Below are 22,472 nucleotides of genomic sequence, written 5' to 3'. Positions count from 1 at the left end.
AGTTGTAAAATATTTCTGCCAACTTTAGATTGCGACACTTCTAAAACAATTGAAATGTTATTTGTCTATAATATTTCCTGTCTGGTAGCCTTAATCTTGTCGATGCCCAGCCATTCTCTTGTCTATATCCTTTCAAAATATGCCCCAGTTTTGATTCAGAAGGGTGTACTAAACTTATGTTGTGGTGTGACCGAACCTTGTGTAAGTTGCCTACGTATCCCACCACGGGAATCAGGTCAGAATGTAGTTCGTAAGGTACATAAGTATGGTTTGAGATTTTCTAATAAAGGGACCGAACCCGATGTGGATTGCCTACGTATCCCACCGAGGGAATCCGGTCAGCTTAGATCTTGTTATATAAATGGTAAAATGTTTCTTGGATTTTCACCTAAATGTGACTGAGTCGTATGTCGATAGCTTACGAATCCCGCCGAGGGAATCATGCCATGTGTAGTTCTCCTTATATAAGGATTTTTGGTTTTGTGCTATAATGCAACCGAACCCTATGTGGGCTGTCTACGTATCCCACCACGGGAATCAGGTCAGCGTAGTTCGTACGTATTTAAGGAAGGTTGAAAACTAGGTTGTCTAACCTAATGTCGTCCTTTGATTTCTTCTTGACTGATAGCTTTCATGCTTGTGTCTCTATCCATTGGCTATTTAAATTTCTTTTAAGCGGAATCTTGTCTTGCCTCTAGTTTCTTTGTTATTCTCTCGAGATGTATGTTATTCATTCCCTCATTTTATGTCACAATCATAGAGTTGGCAGATTTGATAATTTATGTATTAAATAAAGTAGAAAATAACAAATAATAGACAATTAAGGAAAATCAGAAATTCATTCATAGTTTTTGCAATTTAAGCATCCAAAAGATGAGACAAAGTAACAAGAGTTTTGGGGCACGATTTAAACCTCAATTTTAAAATTGTGCTATCTCAAAAAGTTCACTACATGTTCAAATCTACGAAGACTCCCGGCGAACCAGGGACGGAGTACAAGTCTAATTCTTCAAAGTTTCTCCTGGTTTGGCACCCCAGATGGTCGGTGTCTCGGTGTCGCGAGTAGTTGTAATAGCAATCTTTGTTGGTGTTTGTCTTTGGACTGTTCCTACGGGAGCAACAAAAGTTGATGACACCCCCTTCTCCATTTTTCCGACTGGTATAATGGTTCTTTTCAAATCCTTATCTTCCTCGATAGTTATCATGTTCACGTTGGCATTTTCGTGAGTAGGTAGAGGATTGTTGTCCACATTGGGCCGAGCTCCAGTAAGCTGGATTGCTCCTTCCTTAATCAGGGCTTCGATTTTGTTTTTGAGGCCATAGCAATCCTCAGTGGCGTGCCCAGCAACTCCAGAATGGTATGCACAACGCTTGGAACCATCAAACCATATTGAAATGGGATCAGGAATTTTCCCTTCAATTGGTTGTATCACGCCTGCAGCTTTCAGTCTTTCAAACAATTGAGCCAAGGGTTCAGCGAACCGAGTGTAATTTCGGGTATTTTTGATGTCATGGTTTGGACGGGCTTTAGGTGTAGTATGTGGTCGATTTTGGTAAGTGGGAGCTTGAACAGATTGATAGGGACGTGGGTTTTGATGTGGAGGTGCTCGGGGTTGGTAGTAGTTTTCTTGGGCATTGTAGACAAGGTAAGGAGATAGTGGAGCTTGGTAGGGTTCAGTGTAGTGGTAAGGGTAGAAAGGTTGTTGTGGGTGGTTAAAGTATGTAACGGTTTGGCTTGGCTTATGTCCTGGGACATTCATGACTGCAGCGACGTCTTTTTTCTTCTTTTTAACCCTGCTGATAGAACCAGATTGAATAGCCTTGTTTACAGCTTGCAAAGCCGTAAGATCCTGAATTTTTCCTGATTTGATTCCTTCTTCTAGGGCTTCTCCCATTCGGACAACTTCTGTGAATTTTTGTCCCATCATGCCTATCATTTTCTCATAAAATATGTCAGCTTGGCATTCAATGAAGGTAGCAGTCATTTCTCTGTCGCTCATCGGAGGTTGAACCCTGGCTGCTTCTGACCTCCAACGCAGTGCATATTCACGGAACAACTCGGTTGATTTCTTAGTTAACTTAGTCATGTAGACTCTGTCTGGTGTAATGTCGGTGTTGAAACTGAATCGGTCCATAAATTCTTGGGCCATGTAACTCCAACCACGCCATTTACGGACGTCCCGTTGTGTATACCAAGTAAGGGCCTCACCAGATAAGCTTCTGATGAGTAGCTTCATCCTTATGTTCTGATCTCTACCTACTCCAACCAGTTTGTCACAATAAGCCCTTAAGTGTGTATGAGGGTCGCCTGTCCCATTGAATGTATCAAATTTTGGCGGCTTGTAGCCTATGGGCAAATCGACGTCAGGCTGAACACACAGATCCTCATATTCTACACTCTTGCTTCCTCTGGCAACTTGAAGGTTTCTCATTGCCTCTTTGAGACTGGGGATCTCTTTTAGCAATATGTTATTTGCCCCTGCTTTTTCATCCTTTTCCATTTCCTCGTATTGATCTACCTCGGGTTGGAACCTGACCGTTACTGGGTTAGTAAAGGCTTGTGTTTCCACTGCATATACCGGAGGAACATACTGTGTATTTGGAGTGACAAAATGTGCCCCTTGTATATGTTGGGTTGGATAAGTCTGGACAGTGGGAGTGTTTTGGACTGGAGGTGGTGTGTTATAGGTTGTATTTGTAGATAATTGGTTTGGTGAGTTTAGAGGAGTATTTGTAGGTGGTGGATTAGTGTTGGTGGGTAAATGAATGTAAGGAGTATGAACTTGTGATTGATTTGGTGGGTTGACATGTGGTGGATTAGGAGTAGCGTAGGTGGTGTAGGTGGGTGGTTGACTTTGTGGAGGGGTATAGACGGATGACGAACTTGGTGGATTTGAGAGGGTGATTGGAGGAAAGTTGTTGTTGGTAGGTGCATTATTTGTGGAGGAAAACGTTCAGGAACTGGAGATTCAAGTGATGGAAAACGAGCTGGGTTTGGTGATAACGTCCAAATACACTCCTTAAAGAGAAAGTGTACACGGTCATATGCAATATATTTACCCAACTATGAGTCGGGATCGATCCCACAGGGAACAATATGCTAGGCGATTAAGAAAGTAAGGAACTTTCACCAACTAAGCTAAAGCCAAACGATAGATAATATTTTGGGTTTTTGAGAAAAGATTATAACTAATGCAAAAATATAAACTAACCTAGAAAGCGAGTAAAATGATCAATGACCACAAGTTTGGATACAAAGGAAACTACACTCAAGTAACGATCCAATGTATTTCACGATTTTACAACTAAGAACGGGTTTATGTTAATAGATAATGATTTCTAAAATCTCATTGAAAGTCTTCCAACCAAACCAATGAATTTCACTCTATGCTTTTCCAAGCCTTAGAGTGTGATATTAGGCACAATCAATTTAACCTCAAGTAACTATCCTCTTCCGAGCTCAAGTTATTAGATGGGTTTAATGACCCAAATTTTTGTTAATCAATCTTTCTCAACCTAGATTTCCTCTTCCGAGCTCAATCAAAGTAAATGGGTGAGTCCTAGGGTTAGATAATCCCTTTGGAAACATTCAAGAACGAGATCAATTAAAGAAATAATAACCCACTTCATTAGGAATAAAAATCATTCAATACATAAACAAAACAAGAGTTTCAATCCAACACTTTAATCCTAGAATATTTCCATAAACAAGATTCAAGTGAAGAAAATAAATACTACACACTTAGATATACACTACAAAGCAAGGAATTGAAGAAAAGTTTAAGAATTATCTCATTAAAGTGCTCCAATCTTCTCCTCCAATGGTGTAGGTGAAAACCCTAGCCTCCAAAACTTGCAAAATGACCAAAGATAATAATGATATGCCCCAAGTCTCTCTTTTGTAGCTGCCCTAATTTTTTCAAGTCCAAAAAATGACAAAATAAACTCCAAAGTTTCATTTTTGCAAATCTGTCCCGTGTTTGCAAAACTGTCCAGTTTTGACAGTTTTGCAAAAATGTCCAGTTTGGCCTCTTTTTGACTTTCTTTTCACTTGGTTTCTTCCGATCACTTCTAAATCACATAAAACTGGATAGAGCACCAATATCTCATAAATCAGCCGAGGTGCAGCATCTGCGACACAGGATGCGACTCGCAGGTTCCACATGCGAGTCGCATGTGGTATCGCATGTGTTGCATCATTGTCTTATTTTATTTGGCCATCCTCTGTCAACAGATGTTGCACCACCTGCGACTCGCATGCATTACCTGCGATTCGCAAGTGGTGCTCTAGTTCATTTCAGCTATCTTGGCTTGTTTTGCTCTATTTTGTTCCCTTTTGGTTCATTTTGATCCATTTTTCTCTTTTATGCTCTCCGGGCATCTTTTCCTACAAAACAACATAAAAACACAAAAAGTAACAACAAAAGTGCTTAAAGAGTCACAAAAACTTAAGGAATTAGCATCGAATATCGCGTAATTTGACGACTCATCATTTGGTGCGACAGTTCTGGGTTCAGGAGGTGGACTTTGAACTGTAACAGATAGACTGGTCAGGTCCCTAACCCGATTTAGTTCGCCACGTAGGTCCTCAATATCTTGAGTCAGGCGGGCGATATGTTCGTCATGTTGAATAGTGGTTCTATGTTCGGAAGTCTCGGGAGGATCACTAGAGATCACGATGTTTTCCAAACCAGTTGAAATGGTTGCGGCCGGATCAGACATAATGATTTCTTTTCCTTGAACACCAACTACGTCGAGGTAATGATGACATCTTCGACCTTGTGAGGTAAGGTGATTGGCCAGCACGAATGTCAACACGAATAAACTCTTTGGGAATAAAATAAAAGAAAAAAGGAATAATAAAAAATGCCAATGATATTAGTTTCATTAGCACATCTAGGCAAAGTCATGATCACGTAAAGTCATTTAAGTCATGTAGCCAATAAATCATCAAGTAAAGTCAAACAAGTTGTCAAACGAATATATCAAATAATAACGCGTCCTAATATGCATGTGACCTCTTTGTGCCAGAGGTAGGCCTAACGTTTGTTTGAAGGGAAAAGTGTGTCATAATACGTCATCCCGTTGCTTTTGGCTAATTAAACAAGTTTTAATTCCCGAAATAAAGTACAAAAGTATTGTAATTTTATTACATACCAAATGAATACAACGTAAAGTATTTCCTAATCTAAGTAAAGTAAACACAATTTCCTATGTCTAAATGTACAACTCCATTTTGTGGTGTCCTGGATCTTCGTCATTTGTTGTACCCCAATGCAAATCCATACCTGTCATAGAAACGTTAGTTATTCCCTCCCTCCTAAAGTTTAATTAGTTAAAGAAAATGGTCCATATTTAGGCACAGTTATCCTTCAAACATGCACATAAAGTATGCTTAGTGTCACTTGGGGTCGTGAACCCACTTGGACGTTTGGGTAAAGTCATCTAATGGGTTTAATACACCAAGGGTATTAACCCTCCTAGGTCATAAAATGTATGCTCCTAATAAAGGGTGTTGGTTTAGCTCTACCCTAGGTTGACTAATAGTTGGTTTCCTATGACACAAGGTTCTCCCAAGTGGACAACTTAGGAGTGGAAAGTCCGTGGCTGTCGACTGCACTGCCGATCGACTAAATCCACAAGATCAATCCAACTAAAAGGTGATTTAGCGCGAACCGCGAAACCGCTTTAAGTGTGTGAATTTTTCAGGAGTGGAGGAAAGTGATACAGAATGACAGTTTATCAAAGCAGTAACACTAAAACAGTTTTATGTCAAACAAACAATTAATCACGCAAGAAATTTATAACATGTAAAACAATTTAGGCAAATAAAGTAACTAAATTAGCACACAACGCCTAATTGAATCTAAGTCCGTTATGGTTAGAACCTAGGTAAGTCCCCAGTGGAGTCGCCAAGCTGTTATACCCTAATTTAACCAGAGTCAAAATAGTTTACAACATCCCGATAATTCTGGGGTTAATTAAAGTTATAGAGTCGCCACCTAATTATTTAGGGTGAATTAAGACATCTAAAGTTCATTAAAGTAATTATCTAAAATTGATTTTATTAAAGTCTACGAAACCAAAAATAATCTAGGTACGGGTTCAACTAATCTAGAGGGATTGTATTAGGCATCCTCTAAATTTCATTAATAATGGTTAACCGACTATACTCAAATTTAATTAGGCTAAGTGTAAGTATAATATTATAGGAAAGAAATAGCTTTATAAGTATTGCTAAAGTTATAGATAAGAATGCTATTTAAAATAGGACTCAGAGGAAATAACAATATACATAAAAGAGTTTAGTTATAATAAACTAAAAGAAACGGAAGGTATAACATTTATATGTATTTGGAGAAAATAAATTATGCCGATTAATAAATTAGAACAGTCGTTTGTAAGATTAATATTAATGAACTTTTTAAAAGGTTTTATAGAAAAAAGTATTAGTTCAATATAAACTATGTAAAGGTTGTTTCAACCAATACGTGATTCAAATGTTGGAAAGGAATTAAAGTGGAACAGTTATCCATGGGAACCAGTTTGCCTTTTATTTCTCAAAAATAAGTTAACGTTAGTGTAAAATTAGTAACGTTTTAAATTTCTAAGATAGTCAGAGTGAATCTTGATTCCCAAAATATGTAGTCAAGCTATTTTAAAAATCAATTATTCTAATAAAAAAATAAATAGTATAGATACCATAAATAATTTAACATAAAAAAGGGGGATGAAACCTGTGAATTAATTGTTAGCTCTCTTTTAAATTAACTACCCGCCATACTAACCTACTAATTTCGCTAAGGTTCATTCTAGCTAAGACAAGCAAACAAAGTAAAGTACTGATTGTACAATACAAATTAATGCACAAAATAAAATATAAAATAGAGGAGTAAAATGACTTAGATGGGCTCAGCCCATTTCAGAATTGCCGTTGTCCGCTGTTAACGTTATTGGGCTACTGGCCCTTGCGAGCAGGCTGACTTGATGAGAGATAGTATTATGTTGGACTATAGGCCCAATGCGGAATGCAAAAGAGGCTGAGATAATCCATATGGACTCATACCCGTGCAGTTCATGCATAATAAATAAAGAAAAGGATTAGAGATCTGTTAATATGATTAACAATGTCAAAATAAATCACAAGCACACACACCAATACACTTTTTAGACATAGGATCTAACAAGACTAAATAAACTTTAACATGGAGAATTTGGGCAACGCAAACAGCAAGCTCTTAAACATGTTTGCAGAGGAAACAAAGGCAGAACTGGGCAGATCCAAAATACCAAAAAATGGGAAAAAAATGAAATTCTCGAAAAAGAATACACATGAAACTATCCGACAGTGATATATTAAAAGAAATTCGTGTTCAATACTAAGACATACCATCAGGAGTCTGCACATCAACATACTACTTGAAATACAAATGAACCAAGCATGTTACTAAAGAAAAGACTGCAACAACTCTGTACAACATCACCAACAAGCAAGCATCTATTTCTAAAAGAAGAAAACCAACCATAAGCATCTTTAAACACGTGATAGCAGTTACCCCTTTTTACACTAAATATTATCCTATTCATGTTTAACTTGGTTGCCTTAATTTCAAACCATTCGCTCTTAAATAGTGATCTATTGCACTCTGCCCACTACCGGAGAACAAAGGAACTTCAAAATATAGTCATGTATGTCCGTAGGTAAAATTAACATATTATCACGAAACCAACTGTAGAAGCTTAAACCCAACTCTCAACAGAACATGCAAGACCTTAAGCCCACATCAAATTTAACGAAACATGTAACGCATGACGTTCTAGTTGGAATGACCTAGACAAATTCATACCCCTTAACACATAGCACAACAGGTATTATAACCTAAATCAGATCCATATTTACCCCAAAATCCATAAGTAGACACCCACTAATTTGTAAAACAAGTTGACAGACTCATTTCATATTATCACATTTATAAGCATAGACGTGATCAGACATAACATCCTTTAATCATACTTGTGAATTATCAAGTGCACTGCGAACAGGATTTAAACCATATTCCACCAGTCAAACCTTACAAACATGGAAGAAGAATACTTGGCAGGCCATTCACAATAACTAATTGATTTGAATTTAACCAACACAAGGGCATATTAATAAACAGGTTGTTTCATACCCTTAAGCTAACCACATGACTGTTTAACCGATTCATACTAGATTGGCTAGGTCATATTGGATTAGATTTAACTCAATTAAGCTAACATGAACAACTATAAACAACAAGTGATTATACATGCTTAACTGACTATTAATCAAATTAACTAGGAATGAAACCTAAATAAATTTATAGAATTTACCAGATTGAATTATCAACATACAAATACACAATATTCGAACTAAGCCAAACATGCTAATAGCCTAAACTAAATAATAACAGCAGCATCCGACAAGATCTAAACTAAGCTAAAACGTGATAATGACTCATCTAACAACAATAGCTAAGCTAAACATCAAACTAAACCATATAAGCATATAAACATACAAGACTAAAAAGGAAAGGAATGGGATTTACTTTTTTCGAGGGCAGTGAACAGGGGTCGTCGAGGTCTCGAATCTACGCTCGACTGTTAATATCTCCGAGCTTGCGTATGCTCGGATTCCAAAACAGTAATAGAGTGAAAGAGAGTAAAAATGTTTGGTATTTTAAAGTTGATGCTAAGTAACAAAATGAGACTGTTTTCTTTTGTTGGTATTCTCAGAGAATTGGAGTTGCTAAAAAAAAGACCTAACTCGATACTTAAAAAAAAAAAACAGAGAGTCGGGATCTTTCCGTTGTGTCCTCCTTTTCGGCGGAAGGCTTAAAGCCCTATTTTATAGTAGACGAAAATTAGGGTTCCTTCACTCGTTTTGGGTGGGATTTCGAGTGAAGTAGCCGTTTGAAATTGAATAAAGCTGTTCGCTTTTGATCTTTTTAGTGAACTGCTGAATTTTTATGTTGAAGCAAAAAGATCTCCCAGAATGGAGAGACACGGTCTGATTTTGAGGAAAGGAGCTTGGCTTTTTTTCGTTTAAAATATAAGAAGAGAGCAGAGCATTGCACGAAAATAGGGGCGAAGGTCTGCCATGGTCGAAAGGGGAGCTGATTTTTGCTAAAATGGAAAAAGGCGTGAAGAGAGAGGAAGGGAAGGAAAGGGAGATGAGGAGAGAGAGAGAGAGAGCAGCGGCTGAAGAGTTTTGAGGATTAGGGATCATTTAGGTTTCATCTGATGATGAATAAGTGAAGTGGGCCGGGTCGGGTAGCCTTCAAATGGGTAGTGGGCTGTTGGGATGGTCGGGTATATTTTAGATAGTGGGCTGATCTGATTTGTTCCTTCAATTTGAAATGGGCTACCCGTTTGGGTTGGATTTATCATGAATTTTGGGTCTGATTTTGGACCACTTTCTTCCTTTAATTAATTCTCTCTGGGCTTCTTAGTGATTAATTTGTACAATGCACTACGTGAAAACAATTAGTAATTAATATGTGGAAAGCAAGGATTTAATAAGGTATAGTTAATTTAACGAGTATATTGAAATATGATTGAAATGTAAAGATGAAGAATGAACGAGAAGGTGGATAGGAAAGTACAACAGAACAGATCGTTAAAGGATCAGGTATGTCTCGAGGTGCGATATGCGAGGTAAGTTTCGACACCTTTATACCTTTTCCTGGAAATTGGGAGCCCTGTGTGGCTATGATACGATATGATATATGCGTATATATGTTGGCCCTGTGAGGCATTGTTGGTATTTCCTGCGTGCAGGTTCTGGGATAGTAAGAAGTACAGGGGAAACTCTGCCCAAATTTTCCCAGAAGTAAGAAAAAGGAAGAGAATGAGATATAAGTTCATAATATGGTTTGAAGGTTGATTCCGACAAGGTAAATTTATTATGTTGGACTAAAACTTTAAGAAATACCCCCACGTCATCCATAAGAGGCATCATTCTTATTTGGGAGACCTTGTTTTGAAGAAGCATATATGAGCAACGAATTCGCAATTCATTTGAACGGACCAGAATACGTTCCAACCATATTTTGCCTTAGAAAAAGCTCATGTTGTAGGAAAAAAAAAACAACGTCCAGCAATTAAGTTTCACTTTATTGGAAGAGTACAAAGCATACAACAAGTAGTTTGTGAACTAAATGGTTCGCTCACGACCCAAGAACAAATATGGGGGTAAACTATGTGAATCAAACACTAGAAATCCTGTGGTGCTTGTCGGATTCTAGTTTTCTTCTGGTGGTGGTTGGAGAATGCTTCATAGTATCATTTTATTAGTTCATAATCAACTAATTGGAGATGGAATTTGTGGAGAGAAAACTCAAACTTGTGGACTGTCTAGGATCATGTATTTCATATGTTGTTGGCGAAATGCTAGGATGATTCGGAAGGGCTTGTGATACTAAGGGATGATTTAGAAAAAGGTGGCAACTCGTAACAGAATATTTTACTGAGGTATCGAGTGGACCGATAAGTAGGGATAAATTACGACGAATTTACAATTAAAAGGAGTAATAGTATGAGTGAGATAAAAATACGGAGAAGGAAAATTTATGACAAGTCATGAAGGTATTGATACGACAGCTTGTGAGATACTAAGGGTAGGATCGATCAGAAAGGGTGAAAGGTTAAGTACGCCTAGTCCGCAGAATGTAATTAAAACATAGTAAGAATCGCGAATAAGATTAAGAAATGTTACGTTATAGGATGGATTACGAACAGGATGTGATGTGAATACCATAAGGATTGCTCTAGAAATGAGTAAAGCCTAGCAAGGAAGTAACTAAAGAATACGGTGTGATTAGTGTGAAACGGAAAAAGCAAATATAGAACGAATAAGAAAGACTTACAAAGTTCTACAGGGAAAGTTCAGAATAGAGATCAAGTGGTAACGAAAGTGGAAGCGAGCACAGGAAGAGAAGGAGTTAATTGAAAGAAGAAGATAAGAAGAAAGCAAGTGGGATTACAGTATAGCGATGTGTTATGACGTATAGCTAAGAAAACGAGTAATATAAGCGACAGAATTGTGAAAGCCCAAACTAAAGGAAGATGAGCAACATGACAGAATGAATGCCAGAAATGACTGGTATGATAAGAACAAATAGGGATGAATAGAATATGCTATGAAAATAAGAAAGGGGTTATGTAGAAGTAGTGTTTTCTGAAGTATACAGGAGTAGCGTAAGAATCCTCGTGTACAGAATAAAAGATGGACATAGACTGGAGAAATGAAAGGAATACTAAAGAAAGCACTCAAGACGGACGTAATTAATTAAGTATGAGTATAGGACAAAAGGGAAATATATAGCTATGAACTTAAGGTGTAGTATAACGAGAAGGTGATAAGACAAGACCTCTATTAAGACGAATTTGATATGATTTTGAGTAAGTTAGAAGTTAGCGTTGGGTATACAACAAGGATGAAAAAGCAGGAGGCATAAAGAAGTACTGCATGTGTATGACTGCACCTCGGAAATGGTGAAATCCTTAAAGGACAAGGATTGCGGATTTGCGAAACAACTGATCTATTGTAAATTTATTAGAAGAAACAGACGATATCCGTTGGGATAAAGATAGTGTTATGAGAAAGCTTGAGACACTTGTCATCAGAATATAAGTGCTACCGAATGGAGAATTTGAAATGACTATAAGCACTAGCTAATTACTGATTGGAATGAATGGAATGTGACTTTGGATAAATTGATACATTAATTACAATACTCGAGTACCAACCATCAAATTAGATTTTGTACTATATATCGAGAGTTCTCATCGCCTCGTGATTGTGTTGGGGTTTCATACATGGGTAATCTAAGTTATAAATTATAAAGAAAGACTTGAGGATGGTACAGTATACCAAGTGAATTGGAAAAAAAAAGGGATCGGATGAATGTGAGATTAGAAATAGGGACATAGAGCAGAATATAATAGATAATGATGTAAGTACACCCAAAAGAGGGGAAGCGGATGAGAGAAATGCAAGTGTAAGATGAAATCAACTGACACTGCAACACGTTTGATGTAAATACTTAAACTTCAAGTGAGATCCCATGCTGAAACAAGTTAGTGAGATCTGAAAGCCAGCGACAAACGGATAGAAGTCAGGATGGTATTTGAGTCAGTGCTGAGAATTATTGGTAAAAATCTTGGATAATATGACATTAGACAGTGGATGCTTATAAAAAGGAAGAATACGACAAGAAAAGGGTAACGATTAACTTAAGAGATATTATAAAGGGTAACAATGTTATACTGGATTAGGGGTTAAGAGGTTGGCAACTGAGTTATTGGCTAATGATATTGTGACACATAAGTAGCAAAGGAGAAAGAATAGGAAATCTCTCCTATAGTAGGATAAGAAAAAAAAAACAAATGGCAAATAGAGGAAGGGGAAGGAGTATGTGAAATAGACAGCAAGTGAGTTTTAGTACAATAAGATATGTAGAGCAGAATAAACCAGGACTATGACTAAGATTGAATGCACTTTATACGAATTGTACAAGAATAGTTATGCAACCTATGAATATTTGTATACTAAGAATGAGACCAAGTGAGTACCTGATAAGAAGAGTAAGAATTCAGTAACAACAATGTAGGTGCGATATTTTGGATACATCAAGGAAAGGTATAAGGTGGTTTGAGACAAAACTACGGAGATATAATTAGTACTGAGGGCAAAAGCCATAGTTGAGCCTTGATATCAGTCGAAAGATATAAAAGAAGAATATAGGGTCTGTATAAAGACTAGCGAGGCAACGCTAAGGTATTTACTGGGCTGATTTGAGCACCTACACATACTTGTGTAAAGATTGCAATAGGATATGTGATAGGAGAACTAAGAGCAAATTTAATTATTCAAAGTGGGCCCCACACGAAAATTAAAAAAAAAAAACAAGCCAAGAAAATCAATTTAGTGAGTCATAAAGAGGGGGGGGGGGGGGGGGGGGGGGGGGGCACGTGTCTATACATGGGAAACCATACATAGGTTGTTGGCAAGTGAAGAAATCAACATTTGATTTCATTTTTGCAAAAAATTTGCTTAAGACAAAAAAAAAAAAAACAGCCATGGCTGCTACTGTTCACGCCAGCCATGGATGTTTTAAAAAAAAAAATCTTTGATTTAATTCCAAGGTGATTTACAAGTTCAAGGAGGTAATAGCAACATTGGATATTGAATCGAGGAAGAAGAAATTGCGAAATTGGAGCAATTAAGAGTAGAAATTCCTCCGAGAAAATTAAGGTAAGATTTTCTTGTTTTACGGTGTAATTGTGTTAATAGTGTTGTGATGGAGTTATTAAAGTTGGATTGGACGAAATTGAAATTAAGAAAATGCATGAAATCGATGTTATAGGGAATTGTGGGTTGAAATGGATTTAGAAAGGTTGTTGGGTTGTTAGAATTGTTATGGGCTGAATTGTGAGAATTTTATATATATATTTCTGTTGTTGGTATTTCTGTGTTAACAGGAGAATAATTGAAAATTCGGGTTAGGCAAATATATAGGAGAAATGCTGCCCGATTTTCGTTAAATCCTTAATAATGAAAAACCCTAAACGAGAATGTATTGGTTAAAGAACAAGTTCTATAAAGCGATGGACTACGGATTTACGAGCTAAAAGTATAGCTACTGACGATAACATTACTTTTGTGTTAAATAGGCTAAAAGAGAGACAAAGCGAACGGTTTTGCGATTAGTCATCAACAGGTATGTAAAGCTGTCTCTTCTTTCTTTTGGCATGTCTTAGATTTAAGTGATGAATGATATGAACTTTGAGATAACTCTATTCATAAGTTTCGAGTGTGATTCATGATTCTTATTCACTTCTTGATGCTAGAACTCTTAAGTGATTGAGTTTCCCCTCGAGTCCTCTATACGTTGGATAGTAGTTGATGTGTGAAAGTTCCTATTCTTAAAGACTCTGTAATGATTAATGTCCTTGACTTCCAACAATTGTTTTGCATTATCTTGGCACATGACGTATGATTCCTGAGGCTTTATTTGGCATAGTTCCTATTGACATCCATACTTACCATGACTATTGTCTTGATATTCGAGTGTTAGTTAGTCCACTTATTCTGTTGAGTCTCGGATAATGATGTAGTTGCATATAGTTGCTCATGATATTATACTCGTGCTTACTGTTATTGTATCATTCACCGAGTCCCGGGCCGGGTATGTTATCGTGCACAGTGTCGCTGCATTATTCACTGAGTCCCTTACTAGAGGGCCGGGTACGGTATATGTATATGATGATATGATTATGGCACCGAGTCCTATGATGGGCCGGGTACGGTATACGTGTACATGACTTTATTCACCGAGTCCCATAATGGGCTGGGTACGGTATATGATGATATGATGACATGATGATATGATAATATGATCTTATTCACCGAGTCCCATAATGGGCCGGGTACGGTATATGATGATATGATCTTATTCACCGAGTCCCATAATGGGTCGGGTATGGTATATGATAATGATAAGCATGATGGTATTTCGTAAGGCACAGGTACAGTGATTTCTTGAGTATCATACTTGTCTCCTGGAATCTCTACTTCAGTTATGATCTTTTTTACTGTATTTCATGCTTTATATACTCAGTACATATTCCGTACTGACCCCCTTTCTCCGGGGGACTGCGTTTCATGCCCGTAGGTACAGATAGCCGGTTGGTGACCCCTCAGCATAGGACTCATACTCAGTTGTTTTAGGAGAGCTCTGTTATTCCGGAGCCTAGACTTTTGGCATAAATCTTATGATATATGTATATGTGTTTATCCAGGGGTACGGCGGGGCCCTGTCCCGTCATATTTCGCTATTCGTACTCTTAGAGGTCTGTAGACATATGTGTGGGTTGTGTATGAGTTATGTTCCGCTGTGTCTATACGATGTGCTGTGGTATGATGTTCGTCTATAGTGGAAGCCTTGTCGGCTTGCATATGATATGTGATGGCAGCCTTGTCGGCTTGCGTATTATTTCATGATATGATTAGTTGTGACTCCTCAGGTGATAGTTGATCTGAAAATATATATATATATATGACGATGTTACGAACTTTGGAGTTCCTTTATAAATTTCCGTATTGTCGTAGTTTCAGTTTGATTATTTTTAACAGGTTCATGTACGGGTGTCCAATTCGGGCACTAGTCACGGCCTACGGGGTTGGGTCGTGACACCTTCACTCGTTTTGGGCGGGATTTCGAGTGAAGTAGCCGTTTGAAATTGAATAAAGTTGTTAGCTTTTGATCTTTTCAGTGAACTTCTGAATTTTTATGTTGAAGCAAAAAGATCTCCCAGAATGGAGAGACACGGTCTGATTTTGAGGAAAGGAGCTTGGCTTTTTTTCGTTTAAAATAGAAGAAGAGAGCAGAGCATTGCACGAAAATGGGGGCGAAGGTCTGCCATGGTCGAAAGGGGAGCTGATTTTGGCTAAAAATGGAGAAAGGCGTGAAGAGAGAGGAAGGGAAGGGAGATGAGGAGAGAGAGAGAGCAGCGGCTGAAGAGTTTTGAGGATTAGGGATCGTTTAGGTTTCATCTGATGATGAATAAGTGAAGTGGGTCGGGTCGGGTAGCCTTCAAATGGGTAGCGGGCTGTTGGGCTGGTCGGGTATATATTAGATAGTAGGCTAATCTGATTTGTTCCTTCAATTTGAAATGGGCTACCCGTTTGGGTTGGATTTATCATGAATTTGGGGTCTGATTTTGGACCACTTCCTTTAATTAATTCTCTTTGGGCTTCTTAGTGATTAATTTGTACAATGCACTACGTGAAAACAATTAGTAATTAATATGTGGAAAGCAAGGATTTAATAAGGTATAGTTAATTTAACGAGTACACAAATCCGAAAATAAAATGATGACGAGCTATAAAAATTAGTAATGTTGACAGTAAAATAGTGAAAATGAAAGTAACGATATTAATAGTAGTAGTAATAAAAAATAATAGTGAAAATAAAGTGTTTAGCTAGTCAATAAATTTAGAAGCCTAAGGAAATATATTAGAATAAAGGAGGGACCAAATTGGGTGTCAACAATAGCTACATATAGTGAAACTACAGCAGTAAGAACATGGTAAAGGTCTGAAAGCGATATCATTTTTCTCTTAAAAAGATTCACTGAACAAAGTAGAGATGAAAAAACACAGTGATCTTTTAACGATTAAAATCCCATAAGCACACGCACTTCAGACTTCCAATTGTTTTAAATAAAACAGCACTTAAAAGGGGTAAGTTTCCTAGATAAAATCACATTTTTTAGGACACTGGATCCGAGCACATATTCCTCAAATTATTAAGTCAACACATACAATCTTGAGAAGAAACTACTTCGATATATTCCCAGGGAAACTTTGCACATGACATCTAAACTGTCCAAACAAATTTCTATTTACTCTAAAAGAAGCATACATAGCAGCAAATGAGATAGTTGATCCACAGGACTCAAACGACAAAAGAAGCGCAACAAATACTCATCACAAAAGAAGATTCAGGCTTTGAGTTATCGCCGAATGTAGCAGCACATTGTCTTGGTTTTTAGAGGCTCCATAATTCTTTTAAGACTTAAAAGTACTAGAGAGATTGACAAAAGCTCAATTACTGAGAGTTTAGAACCAATATATATACAAAGCCAGAATCTAGGACTTCGAAGGACCTTAAAGTTTAAACAAAAGCTTAAGTCGGAGGACCATTTTTTTTTTAGACAGATCTTTCAATAATCACAAATTCAGACTCCTTAACTGTTAGATGAAGATTTTGTAGACAGAAGCAAATATTCTAGTCTTATATTGTTAGAAGACTAAGATCAAGATACTATATTTCCATAAAAATGATGATTTAGCAGAGAAGATTTTTAGCCCAAAAATAGTCATCTGAGGATAACCCTGAATAGGTGACAAAGTTAAACACATATTCAATAGCTTCCCTAAATGCTCCTCGTTTATTTTTTAACCTTTGCAAACTGATTTATATCCAGCAAGAACAAGAACGCCGATTGAAACGCACAATGCAAAGAAGACTAAACGAGACAAACAAGACTTGCAGACTCCAAACACATATTTTGAAATAGAAAATCAAGACGAAAGATGACAACATTCAAGTAAACGGGGTAACCATTAGGCTGGACATACACTTAGCGGTCATGAAATTATAGCAGCCCAACATAATGTGAATCTAAAAAAAAAAAACCAGAACAGGTCCATACCAACATGAAGCAGTCCCTGTTATAAGAATACCATATAAGCATGTAGTTTTACTCTAGGCAGGTTCATACTTTTACTTAAAATCATAATGCATCTTAACACATTAGTTATGATGATAAACATGTTGTGACTGTGAATAAAACAACCACCTGATCAAGTCACCTATTCCATATTTTGTTTTCATCAAATTAGTAGTTTTTCCGTAAGTCACATTTGCTTTTCCGACACATTGGTTTTCTTACATCTCGGCCAAAAGAACAACCAATTCTAACATAAGCTTAACAGAAACTTAAACGATAGTCGATCACATTCAAGTGGCTACCAAAATTGAAAATTAGATCAAGACAAGAGCTGTTACCTTTTTCGGGACAGCGAACTGAGGCTTGTCGTTGTCAAGTCTCCGAATCCGCTTGAAAAGCTTGTTGTTGAGTCGAGAACTTGAAAGAAGAGTTTGACAACCAAAGAGAACTCAGAGTTAAGAAGATTTTTTCTGAGAGTAAGAAGCACTTTAAAGTAAAAATAAGTTTTTTTGTTCTCAAATTCGCAGCCTATTTCAAAGGGAATTTTCAGCCTTCAAAAACTTTGTTAACTTAAATGGGATTTTCTACACTTGAAACTTGCTAATTTAAATGGGATTTTCTAACCCTTGAAACTTGCTAATTTAAATGGGATTTTCTACCCTTGAAACTCATTCAAAACAGCCCACAAGGGTCTGTATTTATAGGTAACAACTGAGGATGTTTCAACAACTTCCTCCAGAGGCTTTTCCCTTTAAAATTCGAATTAAAGAGGGGGGCGGGGGGGGGGGGGGGGAATGGACGTTTTCAACAGATGAGATGGTGAAAGGGGTGATGGGACTTACCCATGAAATCTGCTGAATTTGCACATGGTTCCTGCAAGCTTCAGAGATGGAGTGTGAGAAAGGAGAAGAGGGGTGTAGGTAGCGGATTTTGTGGGATATGGGCGTGGTGGTGGTGAGGTGACGGACGTGACAAGGGTGGCGGCGATGGGTGGTGACGTTAGGGCTGTTAGGTGAAGGAGAAAGGGCTGTTTGGTAAGGATGAAATGGTTAAAGAGGGGCTGTTTGGTTACTGATTTTAGGGACTTAGTTTAGGTACGTTTGGGCCGGGTCGGGAGATTTTGGGCTGGGGCGTTTTTGGGCCACAGATTTTGTAGAATAGGAATAGGATTTGGCCCAATATTTTAGGTAGATAAATTAATTTCTAACCCCTTTTTACTCTAATCAATTAATTAAAATATGCTTCCTTGTCCTAAATCTTTCCCACAAGATGTATACCTATATAAATTGCAATACAAGTAATTTAATATACGTATTTATTTTTAAAATAGAATAAACGATGATTAATATAGTAATAAATAGGATTAAAGAAAAAATGTCAATGCCAATATCGATATAGGAATATCAACATTTTTTTTTATTTAATTATAAAGAATGATGTTTAGTATTTTTTTTTAAAATTAAAAATACGATGTTTGGTAATTTTTTAAGAAACAATAAGAATGTTCTTAACTTAGAGAAATATATCTCGAAAAATAGCGTAATAATTAATGAAAATATTCCAAACTCGTTTATTGGGGAATTTTCACGACTGAGAAGCATAGTGAAATTAATTAAACGAAAAGGAGGGCCAAAATTGGGTGTCAACAACTACTGCTACAAATCCACCCTCTAATACAGATTCCTCCCCCCCCAAAGCACAATCAATAGTTACTTCTAACCCTGCCTACGAGGAATGGCGATGTAGCGATCTTCTTATTCTCGTTTGGCTTCGTCAAATAATTTCTGATCCTCTTGTTGGTCACCTAACTCGAGCCACCACTTCCTATGATGCTTGGACCAAAATCGAGCGCATGTTTCAGTTACAGACACGCACCTGACTTATGCAACTAAAATCCCAACTTCAAAACCTTCATAAAGGCAATCTTTCCATCACAGAGTACTTTGAGAAGAAGAGTGAAATTGCTAACTCTCTAGCAGAAAGCTTGTACTTTGTACAAGATGATGACTTCATCTCATTTGTTCTTAATGGCCTTGATTCTTCATTTAGCATTTTCAAGGCTGCATTCAATATGCGTTCCGGTCCTATCACTCCGGAAGAACTGTTTGGACTCTTCCTTCAAGAAGAGGAACGTTTAGCCGAAGAACTTCGCTCTACCACTGTTAACACTCACTTTGGCTCTGCTCCTTCTCTGAGCATCATCTATCCCCTCATATGAGCATACTAATCATACAAACTTACCCTCTACTACATCTCTTACAACCCCTCCACAAATAGATCATTTACCATCTACTAACCCACTTGAACATCTACCATTATCCACTAGTTCCTCTTACCCGACCACAGCTCCTTCCTATTTTCGCCCCTCAGACACCTTTCGCCATCCCATGATTGTTCGAAGTAAACCTAATTCATTGAAACCAAAAGCTCTTATAACATCTCACCATTCTCTTCCTTCTGATCCCTCTCACATTCCCAAACCTACAATCTATCACCAAGCCTCCAAATTTCCTGAATGGCACCATGTTATGCAGACAGAATTTTTAGCTCTTATGCGAAATAGGACATGGACATTGGTTCCCCCACCATCTAACTCTAACATTGTTGGTTGTAAATGGGTCGACAGGATTAAGAGGAAAGTTGATGGATCAATTGAGCGTTACAAAGCTCGCCTTGTAGCTAAAGGTTTTCACCAAGAGGAGGGTGTTGATTACTTTGATACTTTTAGTCCTGTTGTTAAGTCCACAACTATCCGGCTTATCTTATCCTTAGCTGTGACAAATAAGTGGCCCATTCAACAACTTGACATTAACAATGCATTCTTAAATGACGATCTCTCTGAACAAGTGTTTATGGAGCAACCAAAAGGTTTTGTTGATCCTCATCGGCCGTACTTTGTATGCAAACTGAACAAGGCCTTATATGGCCTCAAACAAGCACCACGTGTTTGGTTCAACAAGTTAAAGGTTTTTCTCATCGGCCTTAGCTTCCGCTCTTGTTTATCTGACACCTCCCTTTTTGTGCAGCAAGCTTCTGAGCATACAACATATATTCTTGTTTATGTGGATGATCTTATTATAACTGGCAGCAATAGTAATTTCATTACTACATTCATTCGCTCTCTTGATCAACAGTTCTCCCTCAAAGATCTTGGATCCTTAAATTATTTTCTTGGTATTGAAGTATCTCCAACATCAAAAGGGATTCATTTATCTCAAGGCAAGTACATTCGTGACTTACTTTGCCGAACCAACATGGCTGATGCTAAACCAATTTCTAGTCCGGCTGAACCTGGATCTAGACTTACTCTTTCTGGTGATCCCTTGCTTGATGCTCATTTATAAGTGTGTTGTTGGTGCCCTTCAATAAGTTACCATCAGTAGGCCAGAAATATCCTACGCAGTCAATCGAGCATGTCATACTTCGATATCTAAAAGGATCCATTAATGATGGTCTCCTACTACGATCTATGTCTGATTCTAGCCTTGTGGCTTTCTCGGATGCTGGTTGGATCTCTGACCTTGATGGTAGTCGCTCCCAACATGGTTTTGCACTATTTTATGGCGGTAACTTGATCAGTTGGTCTTCTCGAAAACAAAAGGCAGTAGCCCACTGAAGCACTGAAGTCGAGTATCGTGCTTTAGCCTTTGCAACTACTGAATTAATTTGGGTGCAGCAACTTATCAGTGAGCTACGTGCTCCTCTCACTTCACCTCCCATAGTTCTTTGTGATAATATCAATGCACAGTTTTTATCTCGGAATCCTGTTATCCATCAACGGTCAAAGCATATCCGTCTTGATTATCACTTTGTACGTGAGAAGGTTGAAGATCAATCTTTAGTGGTTCGCTATGTTTCATCTCAAAATCAAATAGCAGATATTTTTACTAAAGCTGTTGGAACAACTCGATTTTGAATTCACATTGTAGTCTATCTAGAACTCTATTGTTGTAGCTTATCCATTGTAACCAAAGGATTACTCTTCCTTTAGAATAGGTATTAGATAAGGATTTCAAAATTTTATATTTATCTTCAAAGATGTACAGAATCTATATAAACTAGAATAAGAATAGCCCAAGCAAAATCTGCTCTTATTTTCCCAAACTCTTTCGCATTCTTAATATTCGTAGTGTTCCAAAAAGGTCAGTATGTTGTCAATTCGATATGTAGCGACAGCCCATATGGACATGGTTCTCGAAAAGAATAGAAGCTTACTCTATCAGCGTGCAACTACCCTTTTTCAACTTTTCTTTTCTCCTTTACAAATGGTGATTTCACTTTTTGGTGATTTTACTTTTCTTATGCAAGTGCAAGGTGGCAAACCATTTTCAACGGCAAAATTCAAACAGGGTAAAAGTTGATAACTGCTTCGTACATTCATTTTAATTAATCATACCTCTTTTCCTATCTAAATTTAATAAAGTGTAAGGTTTTGTTAAATAGTTAAATTTATTAGGACCCGTTTTCCATACATATTTCAAAGATTTTGAAATAATATTTGGAGATTATTTTAAATAAGTATTTATTTATTAAATTAATTCATTATTTTAATTTTAAATTGAAAATATAAAATCAGGAGTTTGAAAAATAAATGTTAGGAAATTTTTCAAGTTTTCTCAAATTTTACTCACATAACAATCTTTTTTGTTGTGTTCAAAACACAATTTAACTTCAAATACTAGTATCTTTTTTATTTTTTTTATTTTTACAAATATCAGGTAGTTCATGTCCAAATACCTACTACAATACTTTTTTTTTTTTGGTTGTTGGAACCCCCAGAAAATCTCGTGGCCACTACCCTTCAAATGCACACTGAATAACCTGCTCACTATGCAATAGCTCGTAAATCAAATATCTGCAACTTAACATCATGTTTCAAAAGCTTGTTTGGCAAAGCTGCCAAAATTTGTTTATTTTGAAAATTAGAAAAAAAATTACTTCTAGAATGTATTAGTTTGTGTTTGGTTAATCACTTTGAGAAAAACTTTTTGTTATCATTATTATAGTAGCAATTTATACTTGGCCAAAGTTTTATAAGTATTTCTTTAAAAAAATTATTTTTTTGTTTTTGGTAAAACAGTTTATGTTACTATTCAAGATTTTTTTTTTTAAATTCTTTTTTAGCTAAATACTTTTTTTCTCTAAATAAGTAGTTTTGACTCCCCATAAGCTTGACCAAACAACGATTAATCGAAAATGTAGAAGTGAAA

General features: G+C 37.0%; 1 long non-coding RNA gene across 1 annotated transcript; it reads right to left on the bottom strand.

Annotated features, from left to right (window-relative positions):
* Nucleotides 1-5,006: 5,006 nt before the first annotated feature.
* LOC132635534 (uncharacterized) lies at nucleotides 5,007-18,312 on the bottom strand. The gene is made up of 3 exons (XR_009580605.1): nucleotides 18,105-18,312; nucleotides 17,601-17,679; nucleotides 5,007-5,288 (listed from the first exon to the last, which is right to left on the bottom strand). It is a non-coding gene; the product is annotated as an uncharacterized LOC132635534 (long non-coding RNA).
* Nucleotides 18,313-22,472: the final 4,160 nt, after the last annotated feature.

The sequence above is a fragment of the Lycium barbarum genome, chromosome 4, assembly GCF_019175385.1.
Source record: "Lycium barbarum isolate Lr01 chromosome 4, ASM1917538v2, whole genome shotgun sequence".
Classification (NCBI taxonomy): domain Eukaryota; kingdom Viridiplantae; phylum Streptophyta; class Magnoliopsida; order Solanales; family Solanaceae; genus Lycium; species Lycium barbarum.
Note: the sequence above shows the minus strand (reverse complement) of the source record. Positions and strands in the feature narration are given on the sequence as shown.